Here is a 7,763-nt window from a genome sequence, read left to right on the forward strand (position 1 = left end):
GCGGGTACAGTAGGTGAAATTTTTTCAGCAGTTGCGGAGCAGCTACGTTCTGAGATTCGACCCACTCGTCACAGCTCGGGGGGAAGTGTTTCCACCTGATCAAATAATACAGTTTCCCCCGTTTGACTTTGGAATCCAGGATCTCCTGGACTTCATGGTGACTCTGACCCCTCACTGTCGTCGGAGGGGGCGGTGGGGCCCTGGGATGGAAGGACGTAGCACCAGGGTCTTTCCGAAGCAAGCTGCAATGAAAAACAGGATGGATCTTACTTAGAGCTTTGGGCAGATCGAGCTCCACCGTTACTTTGTTTATGACCCTTTTGATTTTAAAAGGCCCCAGGAACTTCAGTGCAAGTTTACGGCAGGATTGGGGAAGGGGAAGGTTTTTTGTTGACAAGAAGACTGTATCCCCCACTCTTAGATCCCACTCTGGGGAGTGTTTTTTGTCAAACTGCTTTTTGTAGGCTTTTTTCGCTTCCTCCAGGTTTTCCTGAATACCCTTCCAGCCTTCACGAAGGCCCTCCCACCATTGCTGACATGATGTTGGTTCAGACGGGCTGGCAGGGAGAGTAAGTGTGGGAAACGGCTTGCCTTCGTAACCATTGATGATCTGAAAAGGAGAGGCTTTGGTAGAGCTATGGAGGCTATTGTTGTAGCCATATTCCGCAAAAGGGAGGAGGTCCACCCAGTTGGACTGTTGGAAATTAATGAAACAGCGGAGGTATTGTTCTAAAAGACTATTAACCCTCTCCGTCTGTCCGTCCGACTGGGGGTGGTAGGCAGAGCTCAGTCCTTGCTCAATGCCGGCTAGTTTGCAGAACTCCCGCCAGAAGTTGGCAACGAACTGCGTTCCGCGGTCACTAATGACCTTGTCTGGGAATGAGTGTAGGCGTACAATATGGGTGAAAAAGAGCTGGGCGAGTTTTTTTGCCGTGGGTAGTTGTTTGCATGGGATGAAGTGGGCTTGCTTTGAAAATGTGTCCACCACGACCAATATGACTGTTTTGCCCTGTGAAGGCGGGAGTTCGACAATGAAGTCCATGGAGACTACCGACCAGGGCCGGGCGGCTGTAGGGAGGGGGACCAGGTGGCCTGGGGGTTTGCCGCCCCTCCGCTTTGCCATGAGGCAGGTGGGACATGAGAGAACAAATTCTGACACATCTTTTTTAATTTTTGGCCACCAAAACTGGCGGGTGAGCAAGTTGAGAGTTTTGACATAGCCAAAGTGGCCGGCCAGGCGACTAGAATGGCAGCGTTCCAAGACTTCCTTTCTGAGGGGAGTGGGCACATAGATCTTTTCATTGTGCAGCCAGAGACCGTTTTCGGCTTTGACTAAATTGGGTGGGCGGTCAGTTTCCTGGCCATACACTGAGAGGAATTTAGGCAGCAGGTCTGAATCCGGAGAGCCGGTCTGCCTGCCGGAGCGGGTGGTGACTCCCCCGAAATGGCTGAGGGGGAAATTAGTGAGTCCACCACCTCCTCCCGGAGACTGTCGTGTTGCGGCATGCGAGAGAGGGCATCCGCCAAAAAGTTCTTAGAGCCAGGGATGTGTTTCAGTACAAAGTCGAATTTAGCAAAGAAGCCTGCCCACCGGATTTGCTTTGCAGTCATTTTGCGGCGCCCAGTGAGGGCTTCGAGGTTTTTGTGATCGGTCCAGATCTCGAAAGGGACTCTTGCTCCCTCTAGCCAGGAACGCCAGGTTTTAAGGGCAAACATGACTGCAAACGCCTTCTTGTCCCAGACTGACCAATTTCTTTGTTCATTGGAAAATTTCCTTGAGATATAGGCACACGGCCGGAGCACCCCATTCTCCCCTCTTTGCATTAATATGGCTCCCACTGCGGCGTCGGAAGCGTCGCATTGGACCACGAAGGGTTTTAGTTCGTCGGGATGAGCCAACACGGGTTCGGAGGTGAAGAGGCGCTTTAGTTCAGTGAAAGCTTTTTGGCAATCAGGCGTCCACGTTAGGCGCGCGCCTGGCTTTTTCGCCTCGTCACCCTTCCCCTTGGTTTTGAGGAGTTCTGTGAGGGGAAGCATGACTGTAGCGAACCCCTTAATGAAGTCGCGGTAAAAGTTGGCGAACCCGATAAAACTTTGTAATTGTTTGCGGGTTCGAGGGGGTTCCCAGTCCAGCACCGCTTGGACCTTCGCGGGGTCCATTGACAATCCCTCCCCCGACACTCGGAAACCCAAGTAGTCTAGTTCCGTTTTATGAAACTCGCATTTCGACAATTTGGCATACAATTTGTGTTTACAAAGGGTGCTTAACACTTTTCTAACCAGTGGCACATGAGATTTTAGATCTTGTGAATAGATAATGATGTCATCAAGGTACACCACCACCCCCTTAAAGAGGAAGTCCCGTAGCACTTCATTGATAAAGTTCATGAATACACCAGGGGCCCCTTGCAGCCCAAAGGGCATAACTAAGTATTCAAACTGTCCCAGAGGGGTGTTGAAGGCTGTCTTCCACTCGTCTCCCTCCTTGATGCGGACGCGGAAGTACGCGTCTCGGAGGTCAAGCTTGGTAAATACTTTTCCCTTTGCTACGGTGTTCAGCAAGTCCTTTATCAACGGGATCGGGTAGGCGTTGGACATGGAAATCCCGTTTATAGCACGAAAATCTGTGCAAAGTCTAAGAGACCCGTCCTTTTTCTTTCGGAATAGGACGGGGGCGGCATGGGGGGCTGTGGCCGGTCGTATAAAGCCACGTTTGAGATTTTTGTCCAAGAACTTTCGGAGTTCTGCTTTCTCCGCCCAACCCATGGAGTATAGTTTTGCTTTGGGAAGCTGTTGCCCTGGGATCAGCTCAATGGCACAGTCTGTAGGGCGGTGGGGCGGTAGCTCGTCCGCTTCCTTCTCGCTAAATGCTAATCTTAGGTCCCGATACTCCTTGGGGATTGTGGCGACTTCCTCGAGTGTGAGGCAAGCCCGCATGTTTTGGGGGGGAGCGTGCGGCCCCCATTCGGGGCGCCAGTGGTGGTGCTCGCACCTCCAATCGGGGAACCGGACGATTTGTTCCTCCCACCTTATGTCTGGTTGGTGGCGGGCGAGCCAAGCCGAGCCTACCACCACGTCGAAAGAGCAAGAGGGGGCAATTACGAAAGTCTCAATCCCCCAATGTTCCTCGGTTCCTACCGGGACCGCCTGAGTCTCAAGAGTACAGGGCTCCCCCCGCATGGGTCCCCCGTCCATCTGCTGGAATTGCATCGGCTGTGGCAGGGGCGAGGTGGCTAATCCCAACGCCTCGACTAGGCGGGGGGTGATCAGGTCTCTGTTACACCCTGAGTCGATTAGCGCTCGGGAGTGCATGAATCTCTTTAGGTTGGGGTTAAGGAGGGTAACGGCCATAAATAGCAAACCCCCCGAGGCTCTCACCGTTAGGAGTGCCGGCTGTTGTTGGACCTGCTTTGCGGCACCCATTAAAGCAGGTCGCTGTCGTTTCCCGCCGACTCGGTGTCGTCCGACTCCTCGGTCGATTCTTCCACGGTCGCCAGGTCGGTGGTAAAATCCTCGTCAGTCGCCAAGGAAGTGGCGACGGAGCCCCGACTGGGCTCCTTCGAGCGGCTACTCTTCTTCTTTTTCGGGCCCGGGGTGGTCGGCTTTGCCGTGGGTGGGGTGGTCCCCGCTTTCACTGGGCAGTTGGCGGCGAGATGATCCGGGTCTCCGCATTTGAAGCATTTGCGGGCAGGGGACGGAGTCGAGGTTGCCGGGGTCTTTCGCCCTTCGGTTTTAGTTGGGGTGTGTTTGGCCCCCTTCTTTGCCAGCTGCTGCCGCCGCATCCCTACGTGTTGGAGGTTGGTCTCCACTTCTCCAGCCAGTTGGATCCATCCGACCAGCGTGTCGGGTCTCCCTTGGCTGTAGCAGCGGTCGAGGATGTTCGGGTTCAAGCCATTGATGAACGCGGTGTATTTCATGACCTCGTTCCATCCCCTCGCTGCTGTGCAGTAACCCAGGAACTCGGTGGCGTACTCGCGAGTGGATCGGTTGCCCTGTTCTATGCGCTGAAGGGCAGCGACAGCCTTCTCCTCCCGCAGAGGGTCGCCATACTGGCGGAGCATCGCGTGCAGGAACCCCGCCACGGTAGCTAGTTCGGGCTTTCTTCCCATGAAGAGCCCCACGTACCACTTGCGGGCTGGACCTCTCAGTCGGGACGCGATGTGGTACACTCGGCTGGCCTCGGTCGGGTAATCGGCACCCCAGTGGGTGAAGAACGTGTCGCACTGTATTGTAAAGTACTCCACGTCCTCGGGATTCCCGTCGAAAGTAATCTTCAACTCTCTTCCTCGACCTTCGGCCCCCCCCGGGGCCCGAGGTGCCGCCGGCAGTGGCGCTGGGCCCGGTAGGGCCGGCAGGACCGGGGCGGGTGGCGCCGGCGGCGCCGGAGCGGCCGGAGCCGGGGCCGGCGGAGCTGGTGGGGCTGGGGCAGGCGGCGCCGGGGCGGCCGGAGCCGGCGGGGCTGGGGCCGGTGGAGCCGGCGGGGCCGCGAGCGGTTGCCCCAGCGGCAGCCCTCCGACCGGGACCCCCAGGACCGCAGTTTGCAAGGTGCGGAGCTGGTCGTAAATTGCGCCCAGGTTCTGCTGCATCTCTTCGGCCATCGACACGCGGGACCGATGCACGTCGTCGTGGATCTCCCGCACCCAGTCGAATAAGTCGTTGCAGAGGGTCCGGAGCTGGTCGTCTCCCCCTCGGGGCTCCGGGCCCTCTGCCTGGTCGTCGTCGCCGCCTTCGGCTCCCCCTTCGCCCAACATGCTTCTGTACCGTTGCTCCGCGGCGTCGATCGCTGCCGTAGACTTCCGCGGGCTCCAGGTTCGCGGGGCGGGGAACGCGTCGACCGAAAAAGGTGCTGGGACCTTAATTTTGCGCCGAACCCCCGTCACTTTTGGGTCGAGCGGCGGGTCCTCCGTTGGGGTGGTGGGCTCTCCGTCGTCTGGCACTTTTGCCGCCATCGGGCCAAGCCTCCAGTACAGATAAGCCCCGAAACAATGGGATCACTGTTATAATGTCAGAACTTAAGAACTTCAAACGGATCCCATACTTGGTTACAAAGCTAGGATTTTATTAGAAAGAACTAAGCACTGGAAGAGGCAAGATAACAGTGATGGCGAGAGCCAGCACCAACTCAATTTTATACACGTAAAGCAAACATCTCACAAAGCCACAATTCACACCGTTACAGGCACATCTGTCTTCTCACCATCACTATCAGTAGAGAGGATGCCTCCCTACTCCGAAGGCCATGCTGTTCGGCTTCAAAGGGTCCCAGTGTGAGAATGTGCAGAGACATAACATAACTCATTCTACAGCCCCAAATATTTTGGATACCAGTGGGGCAAGGTTAATTACTATTCAAGCACTTTGGGTTAAACAAGGGTTACAACATGGAGTCGGTTTGGTTCAGTAACAAAACCTTTCTGAATTACAGTGAGAGCACAATACAGCATTGGTTGCATTATAAGAAAGCAGCAGTAAAGATACAAGTTCTGACACTCATAGATATATAGCGAAACATATGAACATATGAAACTGCCTTATACTGAATCAGACCTTTGGTCCATCAAAGTCAGTATTGTCTTCTCAGACTGGCAGCAGCTCTCCAGGGTCTCAAGCTGAGGTTTTTCACACCTATTTGCCTGGACCCTTTTTTAGAGATGCAGGGGTTGAACTTGGGACCTTCTGCTTCCCAAGCAGATGCTCTATTACTGAGCCACCATCCTTCCCCGACGGTGTTATTAATAACATGTTATTAATAAAGATGAAACTCCAAGAATTCATCATAAAACAGAACACAATCATTCCCACACATACACATCCAAACATCGGTAATTAATATTTAGATCAAAGGTCTAAAATTTCATTAAAACACAAGAAGATTATGCAACATTGTAAGTCTACCAGACCGCACAATACATATCTCCCATTCAAAACTACAACCACTCAAATCCAAGCAATAGCAAACATCGTATTTATAAAGAACACACTCAAAACCATCACCTTTCAAACATTGCAGTCACATTCTTTCACAAAAAATTTAATCCAGCAGATTAAACAAAGAAAAAGGAATTTCAGAGTTACTATAACTGAGTTACTATAACAGAGTTACTAGAACTGTTCCCCATAACGCAATGCATATCATTTTGTAGACACAACATACTTCCACAGACATACCTCAAAACAAACACAGGACAGACAACACCAAGTTGATAATGTCCAAACCTTTGGCATTGCTTAGGGTGAATCTACAACAAGTGTCCACAGGAAAATTGTATAAAGAAATTATAGTAGTAATAGTAATAAAGGCCATAAAAATCTAGAAGTATAGGTATACATGTAAAAGAAGAACAAAACGAAAGTCCAAGCAAGCCTTTCATAAAAGTCAAACTTAAGCAAGTCTTGTAAAGCTACGTTTCTGCCTTCATTAGGAAAGTAAACAAACGATTTTCAGCATAGAAACGGTTCCAGCATCTTAACATCTAGGAGCTCCAGGGCGACTAGCGCGGTTCACAAGCACACGACGCCATCTAGTGTCTGAATGGATCATCTTCAGAAGCTGCTACCAAAAGACCGGTAGGAATGGGGAGATTCAAATCTCGTAGCAATGCTTATTCTGGAGTCAAGATCTCTAGCCAAAAATGATTGCTCTTGAGTTGAGACTTGCAATTTATATGAAGCAAACCAGCGATATCTAATGTTTTCCTTGTTTAGAATTTTGAAAATTGGTTTCAACGGCTTCAACCTTTGCAAAGTTTCCGGTAACAAATCTTGTAGGACTTGCACAGTGTGATCTCCTAACTTAAGTGGGTTTGCAGCACGGGCTTTATACAAAAGTTTAGCCTTAATGGAGCCCGACGAAAAGCGGACTAGAATGTCTCTGGGTACCATTGCTTTCTGCCTACGCATGGGACCGATTCCGTAAGCGGCTTCCAGGGCGCTGAGTTCAGACTCGGAAAAATCCATTGTTTTTGCTAACCACGTAGAAATAAGAGCCTTTAAATCAGTAGGAGAGGCTGAGTTCTCAGGGAGACTATGAATTTCAACATTCCCCATCTTTAATTAGTTTTCAAGCATGATAATTTTATCTGTAGCCCATTCGTCTCGTTTATAAAAGTACTGTGCGTCATCTTGAGACATATTCGCCATGTTAAAAGCAGAATCAGCTGTCTCTGTCACTTTTTTTAGGGACGTTTTAAGTTCCACAATTTGGGCAGAGTGGCTGGATCATAGCAGAAATTTTATCAGTCATATTCTGTTCTAAATTCTTAAAAGCTTCCATTACCTCGGATCTGAAAAACGCTAGGTCGTCAGGTATGTTTTTCCCACCTCCCAACGCCATTTTGCCTGCAGAAATAGATGACGCTCTCAAGGCCTTAGACCTGGGCCCTTTTGGGAAATAATCCTTGACGGAGCCTTTTGGATTTCTTTTTGATCTGGATTTTTGTCCATCAGCTGATCCCATACTAATTAAAGAAAGAAAAAATAAAGCCAAGCGGTTGGCAAGTAGGTTTATAGGGGGTAGACTCAGAGCTTCGATTTCAAGCATTCATCTCCTTGGCTCTCGACGCCACACCCCCCATAAAATATGCTGAAAACATTAGCACTTATTGGTCTTAAAGGTGCTTTCCCTGTATTTCTCCCATGGGATCCAGAGAACTGGGCAAAGGAAGCTCTGGCTCTTTCCTTCCTTCCCCAGGGGACCAGGAGGGGGAGGACCCCAGCCAAGAGAAGGAAGAAAGACTTGGCTCTGTAGCTCTGCTGTGTGATTG

Source organism: Heteronotia binoei, chromosome 6 (genome assembly GCF_032191835.1).
Source record: "Heteronotia binoei isolate CCM8104 ecotype False Entrance Well chromosome 6, APGP_CSIRO_Hbin_v1, whole genome shotgun sequence".
Taxonomy (NCBI): domain Eukaryota; kingdom Metazoa; phylum Chordata; class Lepidosauria; order Squamata; family Gekkonidae; genus Heteronotia; species Heteronotia binoei.